This window comes from Schistocerca gregaria, chromosome X, assembly GCF_023897955.1.
Source record: "Schistocerca gregaria isolate iqSchGreg1 chromosome X, iqSchGreg1.2, whole genome shotgun sequence".
Classification (NCBI taxonomy): domain Eukaryota; kingdom Metazoa; phylum Arthropoda; class Insecta; order Orthoptera; family Acrididae; genus Schistocerca; species Schistocerca gregaria.
Window position 1 is genome coordinate 574,838,847 of NC_064931.1, and position 26,195 is coordinate 574,865,041.

Consider the following 26,195-nt stretch of genomic DNA (forward strand, 5'->3'; position numbering starts at 1 on the left):
CCGAATTTCGCTATTTTATACATTAGTACCTCGTATGAACACGTACAAGGAATGAACAGAACAAGATTTCACACGTTAGCTTAGCGTTAGTTTAGAAACTCGTAGGTAGAATTCATGTCACAACCTTTAGGAGGAGTGCATTTGCTTGTGTGGTACAAAATCTTTTAAGTGATTGAAAGCATGGGACTTCCATTTTAACAACTATTATCGCAACATGAGGAACCTTGAAGTGAATCTCTCACAAATATGTCGCCGTCGCTATAAACATGATATTGACAATGCAATTTAAAATGTGAATTTTTAGCATTACTACATGAAATATTATTTTTAGTGGTGACTTACCACTTAACTAAGAAAGCTGTGTATGTATAACTTTTGTGGAACATTCATTAGCATCAAATGCTGAAGATCTTTTAAGCGAAGCACACACCTGATGGGTCACTTACATAAAACAGATTTCACTCTGCACAAGCGTTTTCAAGAAATCTAAGTTCTGGGTTTTACGAACCTATTTAATAACATACCAGAGCACAAGCCGTGAAGCAATCGCGTTGTTGCAACCAACTAAGACATCAGGCTAGAAGTCTACATGCACCGTTTTAGAATAAATTTTCTTATCGTACACCACACACTTCTAGTGAATCACTGTCTTTCGGAAGAAAAAGTCGTGGTACAGTCTTATTATATATGAGGCATCATGATGAAATTAGTATTTCATCGGTATGTCCATGTGCGTATGGCGAAAGTTATATAGGCCTAGATCTGTTTATAACAATGTATAAATGTTTGTAAACAAAGGCGCCAGGTACTGACATCATGAACTGTCCCTGTAGATGTTTTACGAGGATCACTGATTATTCGGCCTCCTTTTACGGGGCGTGCTGAAATAAAATGCCTCCATTTGTTTATTCTGTTCTTAATATCGGTTTAGGTATTACATGCCATGCATATTACTCGGTAGAATTTCCGCTTAGCTGACAAGTTGTAACCTTCTGGCACTAGAGGGCTCCGAATTGTCGCTTACAACAGAGCCGTGGGTAACTGAACTATGTCCGTGCCTGAGAAACAGCTTTCTGTAATCAGTTTCCAATTCTGAGAGTTCGTACACACATGGAGCACCCTCTCAGTCGGTGTGACTACGCCAGACCGCACACGAGCGCTGCAATACCCACAACAATCCAATGATGCTGTGTGTTCAATGTTCTCAATCATCTTCCATATAGTCTAGTGTGTAAACGTCCTAGATGTGAAGTTACTCTTATTGGTCAGTAGGGTCAGGACAGCGACTTATTCATACGTATTTCTGCTATATTGTATGTAATGTTAGACTCCTTTCGGTAACAGACCTCTCTCAATGCTTTCCCTCAGTTTGAAACAAATTCAATGAAACGTGGACGAATTTCTCACCGAGGCCTCTATTTCATGGAAGTTAATTATTTGATAGGTTAAAATTCATATAATGCAGTGATCATTTATACGCTTGTGTGATTACTATAGCCTCTGTCTTCGGCAAATGATGTACTTGATGCCATGAATCGCTTTATGACGAAGTTTTCTCCTAAAGATGACAAAGGCGAGGGAACTCTAGGCGGTAATAAGAGGTTTGGAGATTAACAACTCATACCGAAGTTTTAGTTTGAGTAATTGACATCAAAACGGAAATAAGGAACCGATTCAGGTGTTGATAGACACATGCACTGACTGGCACATAATACTCCACCTAGTACTTTGCGTACTGACTATCTGACGAAGGGATTCTGTAGTAACCTGTAGCAATTTATGTTTCCACAACAAATGTCTATGGTGTTAACTGATTTGATGTGGGAGTGCTGTTGTGTGATTTGTTTCGAGTCACTGGCGTAGGCACTGTATGCAACGCATTTCCACTACTACAGTTTTTGGGAAAGGATACCAAACTGAAGTCGACAAGGTGTTCCTGAAATATTCAGCTATTGGTGGGCAGATGGCTTGGCATACTACTTGTAACTTCTAGTCAGTCTTCTTGAATGCAGGAAACACTTCTGTCCCTGGACTGCAACAGGCAGAACAACTACACCTAAGATACCGCACTTTCCCGTGGCCATAAGCGTGCGACTGATGAACATGGAAATTTTAGTATCATCGTGTTTTTGGCGGAATTTGGCGGACGAACGAAGCGGTGGTAGGAACCTAGTGGAAGCAGTAAGTTGGTAAAACCATACCCCACTGGCTCGAGAACCTTCAACGAGCACGAGTGAGCCATGGGCAAAGAGCAATCACCCGATGGCTCTAAGCAGCCAATACCGCAGCATGGACGAGAACATCTGGAGAACGCTGTTCGGTTGGAGTCCTGGAGAGGGACACTGTTTTATTAGAGTCTTTGAGGAGGCAAGATGTCTCAGTAATTTGATTCTTCGAGACGGTAGACATGCCAAAATGCCTGCCTCTACGCCTGGTCTCTACGTTGCGGTCTTCTGGTTTTAACAATTCCGATCATTTGATGCGCCGTCTGCATAACCCTCACTATTACCAGCAACGCGCCGTTGCACCAGCCCTCTGACATTTCTTGTGCCTCGTGCGAAGTGTAAAACACACTTTTAACCCACCATTAACATGTCTTCAGTGCAGCCCAAGTAACGAACCCTACGAACGCTTGATTTTTGAGCTGCTCATAGAGATTTTTTCCTCTGTCATCCCAATGTAAATATTTCATCGTGTTTATGTTTGTTTACTGTAATTCAATGTACATATTCCCAACTATGTTTCACTGCCTTGGTACCCCACATTTCTGTATCACATGCCTACCATCTCTCTTTCAGAACTGCGTGCGCACTGACCTTTTGTAATTCGCTAGTAATAGGTAGCTTGAACGCCAGTTCAATCAGTTAGTGGTTGGTTGGTTGATTGATTTGGAGGAGGGGACCAAACAAATCATTTAGTGGAATCCTTTAAGCATTAACTAATTCCATACCAATCAATTATTCTAAAAATTGAAGCCCAATGAACAATGTTACATCAGAATATACACTGTCCCGTCACATTAATATGACCATCTGTTAGAAACCTGAATGGCCACACAGATTCACTGTGCCTTCCAAAATGACGCCATCACCCAGGAAATGCTCTCCGTCCTGGAACCTTCAGGTTATTGTTGCTCGATGTTTGCTTTCACACATTTCACGCCAACTGCTATCTGTCCGATGGTGCATAAAACGTGATTCATCTGAAAATGAAACATGCCTCTACCCTGTGGACGTCCAGATGCAGTACTGGCGCTCAATGTCCAACCTTCGTCGCCAATGAACAGCTGTCAGCATGGGTGCATGAACTAGGCGCCTTCTGTGGAGGTCCATCACATGCGCCGGGTTTGGCTAGAAACGTTTTGCCATGAATAATTCAACCACGGCCCCAGGCGAACAGTTTACAAACTTAGCCATTTCGGAAATGATTTGTACACTCAGTTTCCGCATTAAGACTAGGACTGCACTGTTCCGGGGCCCGCACGACATGCTTTATATACCTTACACTGCTAGTGCTGCCATCTGCCGTCTATGAATTATTGCACGCTGGTGTCGGACGTAGACGATGGTCCCAATGTAGCTGGACCGTATGCAGACATACGAAGTCTTAACTGCGAAGAGTCTTCTTTCGTTCACCTTTGCGAATTTCGTAAGCGACGTATTTTTATGCACGTGTTTTCGTGGAAATGACAGGTGACTGCCTCCACGAATAATATTGTGTTTGATTCGTTTGCTTAAGTGAAAAGCGTTGCCAGCATTCTTTGTGGCACAGAAAGGAGGGGTGGGGGTGGAGGGAGGAAGAGGAGCATGAGGGCTCCATTATCAAATGCTCTGAGCACTATGGGACTTAACATCTTATGTCATCAGTCCCCTAGAACTTAGAACTACATAAACCTAACTAACCTAAGGACATCACACACATCCATGCCCGAAGCAGGATTCGAACCTGCGATCGTAGGAGCCGCGCGGTTCCTGACAGCGTCTAGAACCGCTAGACCACCGCGGCCGGCGATCATCATCAACTCCTATGTTATATACATTACACACACAATGCTAATCGATACGAATATGACTTTCCGCCCTCTAAGTTCCAACACTGTGCAACTATAGCATGCGAGGTCGAAACTTAACGCTGAAACCACCACAGTGGTTACATTTTCTGAGAAAAAAAGAGATTCTACGGTCGCAAAGGAGCAGAACACGATGTGAGTAGTGAAGACATCGCCACTGTATCTGGTTTGTACACTTCTATGTCATTAGTTTTTCTTTTTTGGTCTCGTTGGCAAATAAGCGATAGTTAGAATTTCAAGCGTCTCCAGTAACTCGTTCAAACACCAGGAGCAAAGTTGGTAAGTAATGAGCCTCCATTAGGGACGGTCGTAGTGCTAAGAAGCTCTACTGAGGAACACCCGCGCGCTTTCTGTGTGCACTCACCTAAATTCAAGCTAAGAACAAACCCCCAGCACATAAACACGTACTCGGGTGATGAAGCAGCAGGCTTCCGCGCTGTGGAGTGGAGACGGGAAGTAACGTACGGCGGCGGGTGGGTGATCGAGCCCAGAAGGCAGCGCAGGCGGGAAGCGTGGCACCGTCAGCGTTGCGTCAAAGCTGATAGCAGCACTTGCGTCAGCCGCCGCCAGCACGTGCCCGGGGACCGAATTGACCAGCCTAGTCCCGAGCGCCGCAACCACCCTATCCGCCATATATTTCCATCGCTGTTTACGCCGCATACATACACGCTTCGCGAGTGTTGATCTACAAGCGACGTGTTATACGATCCTTTGGCGAAGTCCCTGACCCTCCACGAGGATTTCAGAGGTACTGCGAGCGGAGGAACAGGCCAGCAGGACGCGTCACCGTCACTGCAGCTCCACAGATGCTGCTGCTGACGAGAAAAACCCTAGTTACCTCGCATCACCGGGAACTTACGATCCCCACATCCAGTCGACACCGCTGCACGTATTTCTAAAATGGTGAAAAGAAAGGGGGGGCGGCATCTTTTCAGCAGTGACCACCACTCAGAACATCCAAAACTGATATTCAACTGTGTTCGAAAGTGGCTACGGAAGATTGACCTCAATGAAGCAGACTCATTACTACACAGCGTGGAAGTCTTTACGCTAGGTTAATAATATTAAAAGTGTTCGATAAGCATACCACTACTTATTACATATTAAAATCCCCTCGTAGAGTTTCTGTCTTTATAAACGCTATTCTCAGAAAATACTATGGGGATTCTGATACGGTTTTGGTTTAGACATTGACGAGGAAGGTTTCTGTATGTAATTTATAAATATTTCACGCTAACTGGGCTGAGGTATTATACTGATTCTCGATTAAGTCGCGCCTCCTGAGGAACTCTTGTCGTGCACTGTTTAAGTCGTTTAAATTATTTCGATCATAACCCTATGCAGTGGCCCATTAACAAAATTTTCGCTACGCCAGATACGTCTTCCGGCCGTATATACTTCGTGACACCCGCGCGAGGCTGGGTCGGGTCGCCAGTATGTTCATTAAAGCAGCACAGGCTCGGTCTGGGCAAGGATGCGGCTACGCCCTTATAAAAGGAATTAACCCAGCATTTGTCTAAATAGATTTAAGGCCCTTTGTTTTCCGCTCACTGCTGCAAAATAAAATGACCAGCATACAACATCCAATGAGAACCTTACCTTCACGGCTACATGAAGAAATTTAATAATTAAGGAAATCGAAATTAACAACACTATTTCCAAACAGTATTTACTATTACTATATATCTATATAATCATCTGGTTTATTGAGTATTCATGTTTCCTGTGAAGTTGATGTAACATCAGTTCTAATTTTTATTGCTCCTAAATTATGAGCCTCTAAATTCGAAGTATGTTTCCCCAGATAGAAGAAAGGTCACTTGTGTTCTACGCAATTAAGTGACATCTATAGACATGGTAGCTAATTTTGAGGATAATTTTCGTAAATCAGAAACAACAAGACTGATTTTAGTAAGTACGCTTACACCACAAATAGTCACAATTTCTATGTTAACTCGGTTCAGAGAATACGAGTTTCGGAACAATACATCCACATATGAACTCACTAGGGGACCGTGCGAACTTCTCTTCACTAATTTTCTTCGTATTGAATGGATTTGTAGGGCAAGTCTAGAACTTCGTATGTAAATAGGAAGACCCAACTCTCAACCGTTTTCAATTAAAACAAGTTAGAAATTTTTAAGGGTGGTTATATGCTTTGTATGGTTACTGCTATTCAGCCCGCAGACATGCGAGTAAGCTCTTAAGTCTCATGAGAGTGAGGACTCTTGATCGAATCCCGCTGCCAGTTCTGTATTTGTTTTTCATTCACACACAACTTTCCCAGGGTGAGGACCGTTTACTAACGTGTACTATTAAAGCAATTCCTCCAAAATGCACTCCCTGGTGCAGCCTTGCACCGTTTATTTTTACAGGCCGGTGGAGAACCTTACAGAACGACCACAAAATTGCGCGTACATCACCGAACAGAATAAAGGGAGAGCCTATAGAGAAGGTACCATATAAAATCAAGTCAATCATGCACCATCATTTATCTGCACCAATATTCGGTGTTGTGCTTGCATCTTCCTTTTTTATATAATTGTGTTGAAGTCCTAGTCGTGCCCTACACATCCTGTCAGTATGAATAAAATCGGCCATAAGTTTGTACGGTGTCCCTGCCAAAAAGCTGCAGTGCATGGTAGGGATTACTTCGCACCAATATTAGCTAAAAGCTTTCTGTTTCATTAGCTGTAACGGTTCAAAATGGTCCAAAAGGCTCTGAGCACTATGGGAATTGACAGCTGAGGTCATCAGTCCCCTAGAACTTAGACTACTTAAGCCAAACTAACCTAAGGACATCACACACGCCCATGCCCGAGGCAGGATTCGAACCTGCGACTGAAGCGCCTAGAACCGTTCGGCCACATAGGCCGGCTTAGCTGTAACGGCGCAAGGAAACATGGCTGTCTACGTGCCTCTGTACGTGCCATGATTTTCCTTACCTTATGTAGTCTACGCGGCAATATAAATGTCTCACTATCTGCCAATGACAACGTTCTCTAAGTTTAACAGTGTTTCGCATGAACGACATCGTTTGTCTTCCAAAAATTCTTATATAAGTTCCCCGAGAGTCACTTGCACTGTCGTATGTACCATATCCAATGTTACGACCCTAGCAGCCCGTGTCTATAACCGACCTGTCTTTGCTGCCTGATGGACAGACCCCTGAGGCTGTAGTAGTGCTGCAGTGCAGGTCACTATCCTCTTTTACGCTATTTCCGTTTCACATACTGCGTCCTTTCCCAGAATCCTTCCAACAAATCAATTTTTCCTACGCCTTATGTATTACTGATTTTACGCTTCATACTGTTTTACATTCTTTTCTTGTATTATCCCAAAATACTTAAACGTTTCGACAGGATCAATGAGATTGCGACATTTTGTAATCGGATACTATCGAGTTCTTTATAATAGCGATTATCTTGCACTTATCGGTATTTAAAATAAACTGCTATTCCTTACACCAAATCTTTCTGCAATTTCTTACGATCGTCCAACGACAATACTTTCGTGGAAGCAGCAGCAGCGTCAGCAAACAACCAGATAATACTGCTCATCTTATCATTTAAGTAATTTGTGTGTACTGAAAACGTTACAAGTTCTACTACTCTTTCTTGGCAAATCTCTTGCGAAAATATTAAACCTAGATATCTCTCTTTCTTGTGCCTGTGTCCCGAATCGGCGCAGGGTTGACATTGTTAGTAACGCATTTGGCATGATAAAGTGATGGCCGGATGCTGTTCTTGTCGACACCCCATCACCCCCAGGACGGAATATGTGAACCCCAACTGCGTAGTAGTGATATTCATGCGAAAGTTTTATAAAATTTTGCAAATCATGTAACTGAGGCGGGACTTTGGTATCAGCTGGTTATTCAAGTGGTGGGATGTGGGAAACCGCGTAAAAACCACATCCAGGCTGGCCGGCGGCCATCGTCGCAGAAATGGTTTATATATATGTATATTCTCTGAATCCAATAATAATAATGTAACAATAATAATAATAATAATAACAATGTAGAAGCACGTCTATATTCTGTACTCACCGAAAACTTACGACGTCACCCGTCATAACATTACGTCACTTGTCGAAGCCGACGTTCCTTATCGGTAGGTTCATTGTATCCCACCTGATAGTGCCGTAAGTTTTGTTGATCACTGGCCGTCAACATTAAACGTACTTCGTTTTATTAGACAAATATTCATCGGGCCAACCTTATATTTTTGAAGGTACTGTGTAGGCTCATATCTTTGTTAGTCGTGTTTGTGGAACAGTGGCTAAGGTGTTTTGGAAATCTCAGACGGAATTTCTTCACCAGCCTCTATTGCTAGTAAAACGTCGTGCATGACTAGAAATAAATCTTTTTTCAATCATCTGTTGATTCCTTGAGTAGCTTGTTTCCAACAGCGAATGTCAACGTTTACATATAGTATTTTCCCTAGAAGCCTTCAGAATGATAGAAGCGATATGGTAGGTAATTGTAAGCATCAGACATATTACCTTCTTTGTAAACGGGAGTGGTCTCCGCTCTCTGCCACTCACGCTAAACTATTCGCTGGCGATACTCGATAAACTTGCTCTAGGAAGGGGCTAATTCCATAGCGTATTGAGCATAAAATTAGCTAACGCCGTCAGGGTGTTGTCCCTTGTTTACTCCAAGTAGTATGAATTTTTTTCAGGCCTGTAGTGCTTGTACCAGTAGTGCTCGCATCAGTATCGGATAAAAGAGTTTTAAAATGCGAAATTTAATATTTCTGCTTTGTCTATCGTCTGTAGTTTCAAAACTAGACACAGACGCGAGACCAATGGAAATTACATGGTTCCAGAAACCTTTTACTTTGCCACCTTAGAACAGTGGCTTTGGGCAACTGATTGAATAAAGCACATACGCTTAGGTTTAAGGAAGGATCCCCCGTTTCGTTCGATGCTGAAGTGGTATTCCAGTACAGTCGGAGTGCATCTGCAAAGTTATTCGAGTTTAGGGCTAATACCAAAGGGGGCTAAAGCGTGAATGGGAATTCGGATTGGGCGGCCGCGGTGTCGGAGCGGTTCTAGGCGCTTCAGCCCGGAACCACGCGACTGCTACAGTCGCAGGTTCGAATCCTGCCTCGGACATGGATGTGTGTGATGTCCTTAGGTTAGTTAGGTTTAAGTAGTTCTCAGTTCTAGGGGACCGGTGACCTCAGAAGTTAAGTCCCATAACACTATAAAAAAACAACGGATTGAGGAGGGAGAAGTGCCACAGCAGTCGACGCAGTTGTGCAAAGCCACTGTGCCAGTGGGGGAATACTCGTTAGCGGATCTGCCTAGTGAGTAGGAGACCCGGGTTCGAATATAAGCCTTGGTAGAAGTTTTCATTCGTCGCTTCATAAGCGACACACACAGTCTACAAACGAACATCATAGATCTACAGGAGACTGAACGCTAAGTATGGATCCACTATGACTTCGCCTTTGACCACAAATCCCTAATATTTTTGATAGATATGACAAAATTGAGGTTTCACGCATGGCCGTTCCTGCAAATGCATGGTTTTCTATCAGTTTTCTTAGTCACATTCCCTGCAATCACTCTCGCAGCGAGTGAGTGGTAGTCTCTTCTCGAAACTTTCCCCGTATGCTGCCATTACGTCAAGGTAGATCTTCTCTGTCTTTTTATTTTACTTGATACGTCGTCTTGTATATCGCGGTTGCAGATTATTTCGAGCTACCTACTCAGTTCTGCGTTTGTCAGATTTGAACAAAATGTTTTTAATGTGTCTCGATTGTTGCTGTGTCAGGTCGACGACACACGAACTTTACTGTCTTTTGTTTTCGTAGCAACATGGTCGCTTATACCTCTCTCAACGTCGACACTCAAAAACTGTGGTCTGTAGACTGGACGTCTAGAAAGCTTTTACCGATGTTGGTGTGTCAATATTCGCAATCAGACTCTAGCAAAAAAAATTTTCCTGGTCGACTCACTCCTTTAACAAACGGCAGCGCACGACGTTAAGGATAGAAAGAAATAATTAAATTTGTTGTAACTGATGCGCAAAAAGCTATAGTAAAATGCTGATTTTTGAGATCGCTTCATTATGTCACTAGTCAAATAGTTTCAGAAGTTACGAGCGTTGGCCAAGCGGAAGTACAACTTCGTAGCTAACCTGGGTTCAGCTTGAAACTGAGGTAGCTGGGATAAGGAGGACGGTGTAAATTGATATTGTTAAGTGTAGCGGCGGCAGCAGGGCCTACCCGCGGCTCGAGGTGGGCCCGCCCGGATAAAAATAGCGGTAACTCCGTGCCAGAGGTAAACCGAGAGCCGAGCGCCGACTCTCAGCAGCGCCACGTACCACCCGCTTTATTGCATTTCTGTCTCGCCTGCCGGAGTTTTATCTGCTACAATACGTGCCAAATTTAGCGCTTGCGATAAGAACCGCCGCGTCGTAGCTATTGAAAGCAACAATGAGGGAGGAACTGGTTCCTTGTGCGGTGTGTCAAATTAATGTATTACCGGCCAATAATGCAGCTTTTTATTCTTACGAAAATATTTCTAGCGCAAAATTTTAAGGAACTTCTCTGTTAAATGCATCTAATTTTAGTGGCATACGTTTTGTAAGTCGTTGAAGTCTGTTTATTGTACAGATAAATTTTGAGCGTGATCAATGTACTTCATTGTTCAAGCAGCTGGAATATCACGTTCTAACATCGGTCGCACGTTTAACCTGTGTGCCGGACAAGGATTGAGAACAGATTTGGCCCAGCACCAATAAGATCTTTACCTTCACCGGCTTTTCTGAGAGAGAACTTGGGCGACATTGTGGGAAGCCTCTGTCGGCAATTGGGAGGTGGGGAAGATCCGCTAAAGGTGGCTCACCGGAAGACGACGATCCATGGAAGCTGTTATTTTGGTTGTTACAATCCTGACAGTATTTTATCATCTAGCATTCCGTTAGTGTGATGAATGTTGAAGCAAATACTTAAGGTAACCCACAACTCTATTAAATAAACGTTTTCAACATTCACAATCTGTCTGTATACAAATTGAAGTCGCTCACGTATGTCTACATACGCAAGCTAATCAATAGATACACACATTCACGAGAAGGTTTCTGTATATGATTCGTAAGTATTTCGTCCAAATTGTCTGAATTAAGATGAATTTCATTGTCACCTAGCTAACAGTCGCCCTAACTCGAGAGAGCAGCAGTGCCTCGAGAACACTGTGTGAACTAGTTTACATCTGGCGTGGTGGTCTAGCTGGAGAGCGTATGGCTAGAAACAAAAATATGGAAGCAAATTGTGGTTGGATCACTTATCGCTCTGTCTTTCAACCTAGCATTCACCTCTCAATGATTTGGAGATACGCATTTTGAAATACTTTCGGACTGCCAGCTTCAGAATCGCTCAGGTTACCCATCCAAATTCTCACTCTTAATTCACTGAAAATTCTTCGAACGATCAGCAGTAAGTTCCTCAACTCTGAAGCGCTGTAATAAATGACAACGGAAAGACAACCACCTTATCAGGTTGTGATGTGGTACTTAAAATTTTAACTGATCTAATATTTTTAACCAATAGTTTCCCTGCAAATCGTTTTGGAACAACTGCAGAGCGAAAAAACACGCAAATCCAAAAGTGTGTCGTTTTACTTTTTATGCTAGAAGAAAGTTTCCCGAAAAACTTTATCTTTGTTTCATTTACGCACATTGCGTTCTTTCAGCAGTGCAGCAGATGAGTCAGCTTTAAGCTTTCTGCTTTCCTTGGATCAAACCTAGACGTGGACACGATTCTTTGCGTGGTACGGCGAAGTAGTCTGCCATAGTGTGTCAAAGGCAAACAATTGCTGCAATAAGACTCAACAATGCATCAAAGTGCGTACCAAGTTTTACAAGAGGAGTTCTGTAGTGCGAGCTGAGTATGTAGATCAGGCGTGATTCACACACATTCTTTACATTTGTTGTAAACGTATCACTTAAATCACAATGCGCTCCCATCATTGCTGTAAGATGTCACTCCAAATGCCAGAAAACTTTCCTGCCGTTCGGTGCATACATCGCGTAGGTTATATGAAATTTATGATTGTGTTTGAAATTTGTTCATAACTCTACGCAGCAGCCCGCAAACAAAATGTGCTACGCCACCCGAGTCGTCCGCCCTTAGATGCTTAATGCTACCCATGCCGAGTCGTCCGCCCGTAGATTAGATGCTTAATGCTACCCATGCCGAGTCGTCCGCCCGTAGATGCTTAATGCTACCCATGCCGAGTCGTCCGCCCGTAGATGCTTAATGCTACCCATGCCGAGTCGTCCGCCCGTAGATGCTTAATGCTACCCATGCCGAGTCGTCCGCCCGTAGATGCTTAATGCTACCCATGCCGAGTCGTCCGCCCGTAGATGCTTAATGCTACCCATGCCGAGTCGTCCGCCCGTAGATGCTTAATGCTACCCATGCCGAGTCGTCCGCCCGTAGATGCTTAATGCTACCCATGCCGAGTCGTCCGCCCGTAGATGCTTAGTGCTACCCATGCCGAGTCGTCCGCCCGTAGATTAGATGCTTAGTGCTACCCATGCCGAGTCGTCCGCCCGTAGATTAGATGCTTAATGCTACCCATGCCGAGTCGTCCGCCCGTAGATTAGATGCTTAATGCTACCCATGCCGAGTCGTCCGCCCGTAGATGCTTATTGCTACCCATGCCGAGTCGTCCGCCCGTAGATGCTTAATGCTACCCATGCCGAGTCGTCCGCCCGTAGATGCTTAATGCTACCCATGCCGAGTCGTCCGCCCGTAGATGCTTAATGCTACCCATGCCGAGTCGTCCGCCCGTAGATGCTTAATGCTACCCATGCCGAGTCGTCCGCCCGTAGATGCTTAATGCTACCCATGCCGAGTCGTCCGCCCGTAGATGCTTAATGCTACCCATGCCGAGTCGTCCGCCCGTAGATGCTTAATGCTACCCATGCCGAGTCGTCCGCCCGTAGATGCTTAATGCTACCCATGCCAAGTCATGTCTGTCGCTGGTAGGTTGTAACAATGGAGACCCCCACTGCACTCCCCTCAAATTTAGTGGCTTGAAAACAGGAAAAGATGTACTGAACTTTGGAAAAAAAGGAGAAATAGAAACAGTGAGCGCCCAAAGTGCAATATGTGCAACATCTAGCGAAATTGAAAAGTCAGGGCGTCGTGTAGTGTGGTCACTGTGTTGGAATCCGAAGAGGAAGATCCTTGTTTAACTCTCCCTTGCGCCCCTTTTTTTTCGCGAAATTATCATCTATCCGTCCGGTCATTGACGTGTCTATTTGCTGTATTCAAATCTGCGTCTGTGTCGTGGTTAACGTCCGTGTGCTACAGCGAAGTGTAACGAGGGCACCTCCAGGCGTACGTACCTCGTATTTGCTCTACCCAAGTACTACGTATTATGACGCCTGCGTTCCGTTTTGGAAGGTTTGGCTCTTTAATCCCTTTGTTGTAACAGTTTACACCCGTTTGTGTGTTGTTTTCACTTCTGTGAGACGTCTATGCGGCATCTCGCCTGCTCCTACTAGTCAACAAGTTTAGTTGCCACGGTAAATATCACGTGACTCATTTTATAATCAAGGTACCTTATGATAATGGCCAACACTACACAGGAAAAGACCCGTGCATTATCAAACTTGAAGCTCATAATTTTGTAATAAAAATGTGGCAGGAAGGAAATTTGAGCACGAATCTCCCGCTTTGCAGTCCTACACTGACCACACAACCACGACGCCGTGGGTTTTTCAATTCGCACGATGTTGCACGTGTTTAGAATGAACCGTTCACCGTTTCTATTTTGCTTCTTTCTTCACAGTTCACTTTCTTCCTTTTTCCATGCTTGATGTGCGTTCAGTTTTTGACGGGCTATTCACTGGGACATTTTACTACTAAATCTGAGGGGGCGTAGCGGGGGCCATGGCGGGGGTGGGGGGGAGGGAGGCAGGGTGATGCGACGCGTAGTTTCCCTTTGAACTAGCTTAGTTTCATGAATGGAAGAAATACCTCTAACGTCATTGAAGTGTTCTTTCCTGGAGAGTTATTTGACTACTCCTATTTCTCGTGTCTGAATTGCCTTTTGCGACGTCACTAAAACCATTAATCATCGCTCTCAGGTATACTACATACCTACTTATTGCTGATGCACATTTAAGTCTGCTACGTAGTAACTACCTCAGACGGAACTTTTTATGGTTCTACGTCTATATGACTGCTCTGCAATTCACGATTAGATGCTTGGCAGAGTCTTCACCGTACCACAGTCACGCTACTTCTCTATCGTTCTCGATTCTCGAATAGCACGCGGGGATATATGAACACTTAAGTCGTTTGTGCGAGTTCTTATTACTATTATTTCTTTACTATGCTTGTTTCTCCCTGTGGAGATGAGAGCCACTAAATATTTATGCGTTCGGAGATGAAAGGTATTGATTGTAATTTCGTAAAAAGACATCGCCGCAAAGAAAAATTCCCCTGATGATATGATAGCGACCCCATCCGCGTATTATATCCGTGATACTCTCGTTCCCTGTTCCACGATAATGCGAAACGAGCTCCCCTTCTTTGAACTTTATCGATGTTCTCTGTCAATCTCCTCTGATACGGAACCCTCACCGCACAGCAATATTGAGCTTAGCGCAGGCAGTCTATCTACTAGACGTGCTGCATTTTCTAAGCGTTCTGCCAATAAATCGCATTATCTATGCGATCGTTCCAATTTTTCTTGTAATCGTAATCCTTCAGTATTTAGTTAAATCCACCTTAGGTATGTGTGATTTATGGTGTAATCAAATAACTATCACTATGTAGTTTTATTTTCAAAGAAATGACAATTTCCAACTCATCAATTACTAAGAACTCAGTACTTACTAACTCGCTAATATAACTACTTAATAATTGAGCTCTCGGACCCTTCTAAACTGTGCCCATTTACAAAATACTTTTACGGTTTCTGGCTTGAACGAAATGTTTCTGGCCTCTGGTAGACGTTGATCAGGTTACATAGATCAAATCCCGTAACTTACACAGTTCTTAAAGTTCCAGTTATCTGCTATACGTTCTCTCTGAACCAATTTGTACCGTCAGCGCCGCAAGACCTCCGCCTCTGGAGTCCACTATGGACATAACGCTGCAACAGGTCTTTATATGTAGCAACAGCTAAGTAATCTATCAATGAAGGAAAAAATTAAAAGAAAAAAAGGAGCCGCTTCAACATTTTTACCAGATTACAAGTAAGTATTTTATGACGTGTTTATGACAACGAGCCACATTCTCCACGAGCCACACCATTTCCATGTTATCAGTAGTTAAATATCTAACGTAAAAAGGTGAAGTCTGTGGCCCCCAAACCGTGAACGGGGTTCTCGCCTAGCTGCAACTGGAGTGCAGCCTTTCGCTAGCTACGGTGGCTGCCGAGCCAACAGCCCCGGCAAAGTTCAACATCCCGTAAGAGATGTCCAGTATTCAGTCTGATAGCATGCTGAGGGGACCTGGGGCCGTTCCTGGACGGACTCGAACGAGGAAAATTGCCCACCCCTGACCGACATTGAACCCGGGACCTCCAGGGCCGGAGTCCAGCCACAGTTTAATATGTGGTGATAAATTCAAATTTGTAGCAGTTGGCGGATGTGACATCATGCTGTGGGTGTGGGAAGGAGTCAGAGCAAGGAGCAGAACTATTCCGCTTTTGGCGGCCATGAGGCCAACATGTTGTGTAGTATACGAATCAATGTGTTATAATAAATGAGTTCAGTATGAGTGGAACTTCAACGTACCGCGACAGAAATACCCAACAATTTGAAAGTAGTTACCACTTATTTCAGACCTCTAGCAGGGTTTATGTTGCAGAAATTCCCCTGAACGTAAAATTAGAAAGCCATTTTGCTTGTGTCTTGTCTGCCAAACTCTTTTTACTCGTGTTTTCAAGTTACTGTTTTCTGCAGATTACGGAAAGAGAAAATTGTGACAGGAATTGAAGGTTGAAAAGAAGTGGTATATTCCTCTCCTGGGGCGGGTGGGGGGTGGGGGAGCTACGTGATCGTAACTTCATTAAGAGCACACCCTGTCCTCTAAGGTACGGTCACGATTGCACTAAAGGAATATCAATGTCTGTAGAACATAGTTGGGCAACTATAAAGATTATCCTCAATTCGCGATCTTTGAGATCAGCACATGGCAGAAACACGGAGCCCCACTGAGGGATTCAACAACGCATTACAGCGAACATGTGCTTTACGAAACGGGTTGAACTCGAGACGATAAGCACACGCAAGACCAACGCACCTGAAACTGGAAGACATCAGTCAACGTCATATAGCACGTTGAATGTAAACTCTACTGGGAATACGAAAACATTCAGTCCCACCAAGAGAACCTCAAATATTTGCTGTAAGTAATATTCAAGTTACAGCAGCCTTTTGAACTACCTACCGGGACATCAGGATACATACTTTGATTTGCGCAGTGGATACAAGCACTTTGCTACCAGTTATGGTATCCTGCTATATACTGTCTTCACTGCCCGCTGATGCCTTCGCTATTCGTAACAAATTCCAACGTTGATCGTATTTCAGTTGGCTTTTATTTTCAATAGATTTGTTTGAAAAATTTCGTGATGGGTTCAGCATTTTGCTTGCAGTAACCATGTAGGTTGATCCAAGGACGTTCCGGACATTTATACTACTGGTGTTTCCTATAGTTTTTTAGGTATCAAGCCGTAAGGAATAGTTCTGTTACCATGAACAGTTATACTATTTTAGCGTTCTTGACCTCCATTTGGGAAATAAAGCAAATACTGACAATGATATGAAGTACCGAGACACATGCAACCCATTTTAGGCAATAAAATGCAACTGAAGCACGGATCGCGAATTCCAGGCTTGTGAACAAAATGGGTGCAGTGGATCGTTAGTCTAAGGTCTTGAAATCTGCTTTTGAAAGTGGCACATAGCCCCGTCAGTCCAAGAATTTAGAGATTGTAATAGTAAAATTAGAGAAATTTTAAGTTGGTTGTTTTTAATGCTTCAGGTGTTCAACATTCATTCATTCTCTCTCTCTCTCTCTCTCTCTCTCTCTCTCTATTGAATAAAATACACAGATGTTCACACAACCACGTGGAACCGTCAGATAAATATTCCTCTGGGATAATGTTCAACTCGCGCATCGCAATAGCAAGGATGTCGGTTGTGTCGTCAAACGTTGACCATTCAGACGAATTTCTGCAATTTGTCGTTTTGGGACAGGTTCGTATTGATAATAAGTCTTGCGAAGATTTTTCCAGAACAATTCATTTACATGAAGAAGCGGCAGGCGTCCATGCGTCGTTTTTGTTCAGATGCCAGGGTGTGCAGGACATTTTGCACCTACTCTAGAGACTCTGGGAATGTCTTTAACACAATTCGGAGACGTTGCTCCATTGCGATTTGCAACACCGTTGGCACTGCGGCCGCACGTCTACTGAACACTGCCTGCTCACAACTCACTGGTCGGGTAGACTTATTAGTTCCAGGTGTCTTCCGAAGAAAAACTTATGTATTTCATATGCCGAGATATATGATCAATATTACTTATCCTATTAGTTATGTGTCAGTGATATGTTCATAAGAGACCGTTGCTTACACGATGACAGATGACCCTCAATAAGACTGTTTTTGCAACTTTTCCGAAGCTTAGAACCGATGCGGATCCGCCGATAAACGTTTTTATTCCTAATCAGTGGTGTAATTTGTCGCGTAATTGTTTCGTGCGCCACACATCGCTAGAGGCACGTCGATTCCGGTCGCGGAACGCTACAGCATTACCCAGGAACAAGTCAAAGAATTCTTCAATGTCGCGAATTACTGCTCTTTTTAGTTTGGAACATGTCAGAGGAGGCATACTTGTAGCTTTTGAAGTATACCTATTGCATTTCACCTCATATACGAACATACAAGTAGAAAACACCCGGGTTCCTTGAGCGACGAAAGGATTTCTTTGTGATACAGTGTAAAATCTACTTTGGTCTCTGTTTTGAATGTTAATGCCTTCCTTATGTTTATTTCTCGTGGAACTTTAATAGTTTTAGAACGAAATATAACAACTTGAACTAGGTAGGGGCGTAATAACAGCAAAATTTTCACCAACACTTTCAAAATTAAGCTCTTTAAGAACAACGTAGTGCTCTACATTCATATTCTCTTGCTCTTTGGAACTAGAGGGGACCATGAAGTCGCCATGAGAACACTGAAGCCATCCCATTTTAGAAGTTCGTCTCCTGCTAATGATAAATCAATAGAAGCATCCGTAACCTACTTCTCCGTAATTACTCTAGCATTCACAATAAAGTGCCTGGCAGAGACAACAGACTTACACAAAACGGTATTAACGAATGTGTGATGCATCTAATTATAGCTACACTGACCATCATGTGACAATAGTTCAGGAACGCTACTCTATCTTGAATGTTAAGTGTAGTAGGATGACAGGTAGTAAGTGCGTTGTGCACAGTTGTTTTTAAGACGGAGCTGCTGCTCTGTGCCGGCTCCTCTTCGAATTTACCGGACTTTATGCTTTGTCTGGCTTCCGACGCTGAAGATTCAGCTTGACGGCTCCTATATCGAGAGCCGTTAGGTACGAATAATCTTGTGCCAGATTTGACGAGAAACGGAGATGGCTCATTACGGAAACCCAAATGCCTCGGCGCGCGTTGCCTGCAGCGCATACTGGGCGTCACGCCTGATGTGTCGTATTCGTTTCTTGAGGCACCGACAGTATCGGTTGCGGCACAAGCAGTACGCGCCTCTGATGTGGCCTACCTTACGCAATTTCTGATTTCTAGGTTGCTGGCCTCATTACGAAGATCGGGCGAACAGAAACACTTAGGTGATTCTTCGCCTATCTTGAACACTCCGACATTGAGCAGCGACACACAACAGATACTCACCTCTGATCTTGTGGCAGCTAATCCTTATCTTCGGGTCATCGGGAAATTGTGTTTTTGAATCTGAAACAAATACATAAAAACTAGATTACAACACTACAGCAAAACAGTTTCTTCTAATTGATAAAAGTCCACGCAGGATATCTCGCACACACACACACACACACACACACACACACACACACACACACACACACACACACACACACACAGACACAGAGAGAGAGAGAGAGAGAGAGAGAGAGAGAGAGAGAGAGATATGTGATAAAAGCCCGAAACAATAGCCATGGTGATAGAGGCTGCCTCATTTCCTAAAAATAAGGGCTGGCTCGTCCGAGCATTATGTAACCTTGCTAGTTTTACATTTTCCCCTCTTTAGCCGTAACGAATAGGATAGGAGTTATAGCATTTCCATCTTTAGCATTTGTTAACAAATGAAGCTGCATGTCCCACACTGAAAGAAGGGTATATAACGCTCTATCGACATTTTGTGCTACCACGAGAGTACAGGTGTCATTTGTTGCAGTTATATACAAGTTTTGTCTAAGTACTAACCGGATTAGTGACCTAAAGTTTATTTACTACTTTTCGTTACCGGCTTAAAAGTAGTTTCCTCCAAGAATCTTACACCGCTCGATGCGACTTTTTCACTGTTCAAAATAATGTTGGAAGCTTTCTTATGATAGCACGTTCGTCACCGTCGCTTTCTCTTTCACAGTTTTCAAATATACGGTTTCAAATATTGTTCTTTCCAGCGCCAATTTCATCATCGGGAATCGAAAAAAGTAACACGGAGCAAGATCTGGTGAGTATGGTGGATGTTTCAACACAAGAATTCCATGCTGACCCAAAACCACAGGCGTAAGTTTCTTGGGCATCATTTTTCAACAAAATTTTCTTATATGAAACATTTTCTTCCGAAATTTGCAGAACTGTTTCTTTGACGGCCGCAAAAATACTAAACCGACGGTAATTCTGATTAAATCCCGTTTTTTCAGTGTTTCCCTCCGTTGGTGACGCTGGAGGTCGCCCTAGATATGACTAATCTTCAACCTCCTCTCGTCCCTATTTGAACTGCTTTAACACTAAAAAACACCTTGAGTGTGTGAAAGACATTGATCAGTCTATCCTTGTTTAACCAAATAATAGGCCTGTGTGGCGGACTTCCCAAGTTTCGCATTGTATGTTGCTCTCTAACCTTTTTTCGAGGTGCTGTGCATACACGGTCAGACTCAAAAGAAGGCAACAGTCCGATGAGGGGAATGGAGGGATGTCACATATCCCGTCAGTGTAGCACTTGACCTCACGGCCCAGGCTGTTTGGCTAAAAAAAATAACCGTATTGATTTTTAACGAACCTCGTGCAAAAGTTATCACTACTTATGGTGGATAACTAACACCAGGCTCGGGTATCTGATTTCCTTTATTACAGATGGCATTCCCCATTCAACCGAAACACTTAGCAGTAAAGTAATGGCACGCATGGATCGAATCTTTGCTGCACTACACGCGTACAGTCTCTGCGGATATTTGGCATTTTATTAATTAAACCGAACTTTAAAAGAGAGTATTGTATTTTATTTGCTAACTAGTTTGAATCAGTGATTACTATTTTCGTATCAATCTAGAAGATATCAGAAGAATGTGTAAAGGTGAAAGCATCGCACGAAGATTAGAAATCATTAGCAACAACATGTATGTGCTGTGTGACAGAACCACGAGATACGAAGAAGAATATCGTCTTGAGCGAACTGTAATTGCATAAATAAAGTTCCTGCGAAGATTTACGGCAAAACAAAGGCACAAACTTACAGCGTGACTTGCAGTGTCTACAATGTCTTCATGTTGTGGTTTTAACTGCGGCATGCACTTACACGCCAGAAGCAGCAAGCAGCACCTTCGCCAGGTCGCTCTCCCCCTCCCTCCCTCCCTCCTCCTCCCCCCCCCCCCCCCCCCCCCCCCGTTGCAGCGGGATTACAGTATCGCCTTCACTTTGGATCTATGAAGTGAGTGTAATCTGCTAAGATCCAAACATCACGAACGCGAAAAGCGTTAAAACACAAGCCACTATGGTTCACAACATTTGTACAAAGCGCGTAAAACAGCAGTGAATTTGATAATTTTCTGGTCTGTGAAACCTTTCGCTGCGCCTCCTACACGAAAAAAACCATACAAATTTACTCGGAAAAAAAAGTAACATAGTAATCATCCGTGTAAGATAATACAACAGTACGTAAATATGCCTGGTTGCTAAAATAGTGTCTCGCAGCAAGGCCGCCTTGCTATTCTTCGGCAAATGATGGTGCAAAAGGGATCAGTTTTGTCTCAAGAGTGGTCAGGTGCACTTTCTCTCTTGTTTCGGCAGATATTTGTAACTTCGTTTTTGGAATGTGTATCTTGAGTGAGCTAAAGAATACTGCTTATCATATCTCTCATGCCACGCCCATTGTCGTTGGAGAGGGTCTGTTTTCTATTATGGACAAAATGTTTCTTAACGCAGAATTTTACGTACTCATTCGACATAGCGGTCCCATACTGCTGCAGTGCGGTATTCGCTTCATAGATCTGTATTAACAGCGACAGTAGAAGGCGGAGAATAACGCGTACTTCAGCAGTGATTGAGCAGCGCTGCTGCTGGGCGACAGCAGTCAGTGTGGGCCAGGGTGTCCTGTCGTTGCTGGAGTGCTTATTATTCTTCGTATTTTGATGCCTGTGTTAATACAAATCGCTAAAACTAATGTACTAATTTGGGAGCGCTCTGTCGAACAGTCACGTAAAACTCCATTTTAAAAATTTTGTTTGTAATGGGAAACAAACGGAGCCTTTTTACTGACATTGGGTTTCGCATGCGGTATGTATTTGGTAGTACTGACTGCAGGTACACACTGCAAAAACCAAATTACAATCGTCTCCCGAAACAGAAAATGCGTGTGAAGTCTCTCAGGGAAGGGATATATATATTTTAGAGGCCACTTATAATGGTTATGAGCTTCTTGGCTGTAGGAGCGGCGTCCACTATTGCGTAAGCTTGCGGCGGCTGGCGCCCACCGCGGCCTCCGACGATCCAATTAGCGGCCTTCGGCAGCCTTACAACGCGACACGTCACCTTCGCGTCCAGAGAAAAAAGCAGCCGACGCCACACCACCCTCTGCAGTCCGACTACACCATTCAGATGCACCCACCTGCAGTCTAATTTAATTTTAACGACGGAATTGCAGTGCAAAATCTACATCTATTACCACTGTATTCCTATTACACTGTTATACTTACAAGGGAACCTCCCCATCTCACCCCCCCCTCAGATTTAGTTATAAGTTGGCGCAGTGGATAGGCCTTGAAAAACTGAACACAGATCAATCGAGAAAACAGGAACAAGTTTGTGGAACTATGAAAAAAATATGCAAAATATACAAACTGAGTAGTCCATACGCAACATAGGCAACATCAAGGATAAAAAACTTCCTGGCAGATTAAAACTGTGTGCCCGACCGACCTTGCAGGTTCGCAGGAGAGCTTCTGTAAAGTTTGGAAGGTAGGAGACGAGATACTGTCAGAAGTAAGGCTGTGAGGAGCGGGCGTGAGTCGTGCTTGGGTAGCTCAGATAGTACAGCACTTGCCCGCAGAAGGCGAAAGGTCCCGAGTTAGTGTCTCGGTCGGGCACACATTTTTAATCTGCCAGGAAGTTTCATATCAGCGCACACTCCGCTGCAGAGTGAAAATATAATTTTGGAAACATCAAGGATGGTGTGAGCTCAGGAGCGCCGTGGTCCCGTGGTTAGCTTGAGCAGCTGCGGAAAGAGAGGTCTTTGGTTCAAGTCTTCCCTCGAGTGAAGAAGTTTACTTTATTTTCGCAAAGTTATGATTTGTCCATTAACTGGCGTCTCTGTTCACTGTAATAAGTTTGGTGTGTGTTTTGCGACCGCGCCGCAAAACCGTGCGATTATAGACGAAAGGACGTGCCTCTCCAATGGGAACCGAAAACATTTGATCGCAAGGTCATAGGTCAACCGATACCTCCACAGGAAAACACGTCTGATATATTCTATACGACACTGGTGACGGCATGTTCGTCACATGACAGGAATATGTTGTCGACCCATTTAACTTTTACATTTGGCGAAAGGGTAAAAAGATTCTTCTCTCTTGCCCGCTTTACGTTGTCTTGTGGATGTGGTAATCACTCCCAAAAAAGTAATGAAAACAAGAGTTTGTCACATAAACTGCAACAAATGAATGCAATAGTTTCACAGTCGCACAGTTTTCCCTGTGCTCTGTCAAAGCACATGTTTTTAACGTTTTCAAATTTTTCCGTGTGCAGACCGTCAAATACATCGGACGGACGGACAGATAATAATTGTCTGAAAATAAAAAATTAAACTTTTCACTCGAGGGAAGACTTGAACGAAGGAGCTCTCGTTCCGCAGCTGCTCACGCTAACCACGGGACCACGGCGCTCCTGAGCTCACACTATCCTTGATGTTGCCTGTCTTGCGCATGGAGTACTCAGTTTGTATATTTTGCTTATTTTTTCATAGTCCCACAAAACTTCCTGTTTTCTCGATTGATCTATGTTCAGTTTTTCAAGGCCTATCCACTGTGCCAACTTATAACTAAATCTGAGGGGGGTGCGATGGGGAGGTTCCCTTGTTACAAGGTCGCGTTTCAATGTTTGGCCATAGCGCACTTAGAAATTTATATATTTTCCGGCTTTCTTCTTGCCACTGTTATCCAGGACTGTCAGAGACGAAGCTAATTTGCCCCACAGATTTTCACCAGCTAAAGGCAAAATGCCAATTTAAATTCCTTTTCATTTTGTTTTATCAGTATGTCTAACGTTTTCAGATAGTATAACAAAAACGTCCGCAATTAGTGTCAGCAGCAATATCCCATAAGATGGAGCGGAAAACTGAGAAATGCACACTGGTCCTTACTCTTTAAGATACCTATGTTGAAATTTCAAGATTTCCTGGGAGGTACAATTTCCTTACACGAATCAGCAGAAACAATGCTGCTACTGTAAGAACAGAGTATTAGGAACACCACCCTACACTTTTCTTAGTTCACACTATACTTTGTTCAGCCGTAGTGGACACGGTGGATCACACTTATTCTTCAGCATAGTATAGGTATGATGTCAGTATTTGCATTTTAAGTCAAATCACTCCTAACGTTTCACCAAATCATATTTTGGCATTGACTTGCTGAAAATAATTACTTGTATACGCTCTATAGAATATAGAGGGTGAAGTAAGGGAAAATAGTTATTTTAAACTTTTGTTTTTATTTTACACTGGAAATTGTTAACAAGCATTATAGTGCTCTTACAATTTTCCCCCTCTAATTCAGTACTTCCCACATTTTGAAAAAGCTACGGCACACGTAAGAAACCATACATATTTTGTTCCATTTACAGGACTGCCGAAACAGCTTTGGTGTACGCCAGAAGTAAGAGGTCCTAATAGCTTGAACCGTCTGACAAGGAAATTCGATGTTGATATTTATAGTTTGTGGGTGTTAAGAAAAAAAGTATGATACGAATACACGTAACGGGTGACAAAACGTGTGACTGCATGCTTTCTGTAAGTATTCCAATGATTAAGTCTTGTCAGTGACCAGCCTAATGGTGATGTCTTGTTGCAACGTTTCGATTCTTTTCGTACCCATCATCTTAAAGCCTGAAGATGATGGGTACGAAACGAATCTAAACGTTGCGGCAAGAAGACATCACTACTCGGATGATCTCCCGAGAAGATTTCTTAAGTTCGAAGGTATTTTAATTCGGCTAGCCTTTTCAGGGACAAAAGTTTTTATGTATTCAAAATACAAGAGGGTTATTCGTTAAGTGAAATCCGATCGGTCCCGAACTGAGAAACGCAGTGGAAATCAAGGTGGTTTTATTTGCTGCATGTAGCTACACCTTCCAGCTAGTTCTCTACATAGTCGCCGCTTCGTCTTCAGACATTTGTTGTAACGCTGTACCAACTTTCCAATACCCTGTCCTGTGTATTCTGCAAATTCTCTAGGATCGTGTGCAGCTCATTGTCTGTGTGAGAACGTTGTCTTCGCAGCCAGTGGTTCGTGTGAGCAGGATGAACGTCACAGGGCCCAAGTCCAGGTTTTATAGTGGATGATCGAACACTTCCCACCGAAGACACTGCACGGTCGTCCTCATTGCCCCTGCGGCGTGCAGTCGAGAAATTCTCATGAAGCAAATGCACGACAGTTACGTTACATGGGGTTGCATAAAATTAGGCGAAATATCTCAGCAGCCATCCACACTTGGCGGGAGACACTATATTCTAGGCATCTTTACGTGCTCACTGTGCGCTCAGAACAGAAATGAGCGACGTGATGCGATCGATGGGCGTACTGGAGAGACTGCCCAACGCATTTATGCGAAGCGTCATAGTATATCCAGTGTTTCAATTCAGCGACCAGTCGGACCTTACTTTCAGAATAACTCTCGTGTGTAACATTATATGGTTATTTTGTACTGCACTTTCTAACTCAGTTTTGCCTATTACCTGAAGTTACTGAGGTAAATAAATTATTTACTTATTCTCGTAATAGCAACTTCCTTTGAATGTGTGCTTTATATTAAAGATGGTAGTCGTCCCTTTAAATTTTGTTTCTGCGTGAAGTCTTTCGAAAAATTTAGTATAGAGTTACTGGACAAGTATAACGTCAGCGAAGAACAACGGTGACTTTCCGTTGTTGCACAGTTGCCAACCTAAATTGTGAGAGAACGTTTCGCTCTATTTTTATTTTTTTACTGTAGTCACAGGTATATTTCCTTTTTCTCTCTTTCATATTGAATCACGCTGTATTTTGATCAAACTGCTCCCGCCTAACTTTAGTGTCATTGTTTTCTCACACAGTAGAAAGCAGAAAAAGCTACGTGTGCTGTTACGCACCCGAAAGTTTCTAGAAACGGCAGCACTGGGGAGAATACACGTGATAAATCAACTCTATACCTCTCATTAGAAACATGAGAATATGAAACATTGATTATGCTTACAAAACATTACATCTATCTTCGACCTGCGTAATTCAGCAACGCGTCAATTCGCCACTTAACTACAATCACAGCCTGTAAGCGTTGGGGCCATTAATCAAAGTGATCTTGGAAATGTTCTCTCCACCCGGTTTGTGTACTAATTCATTAAGTATCAACTGTGGTTGTTGGAGGCCCATGACGAACAAGTTGAACATCT

General features: G+C 43.3%; 1 protein-coding gene across 6 annotated transcripts in view; it reads right to left on the minus strand.

Moving 5' to 3' along the window:
- Positions 1-26,195, minus strand: part of LOC126299619 (plasma membrane calcium-transporting ATPase 3) — a 1,680,486-nt gene that overhangs the window by 147,638 nt on the left and 1,506,653 nt on the right. For all 6 annotated transcript variants that reach the window (XM_049991660.1, XM_049991657.1, XM_049991658.1 and 3 more), the window contains one exon: positions 18,986-19,045. The gene's annotated coding sequence lies outside the window, so the exon portion shown is untranslated. The remainder of the gene's footprint in view (positions 1-18,985; positions 19,046-26,195) is intronic.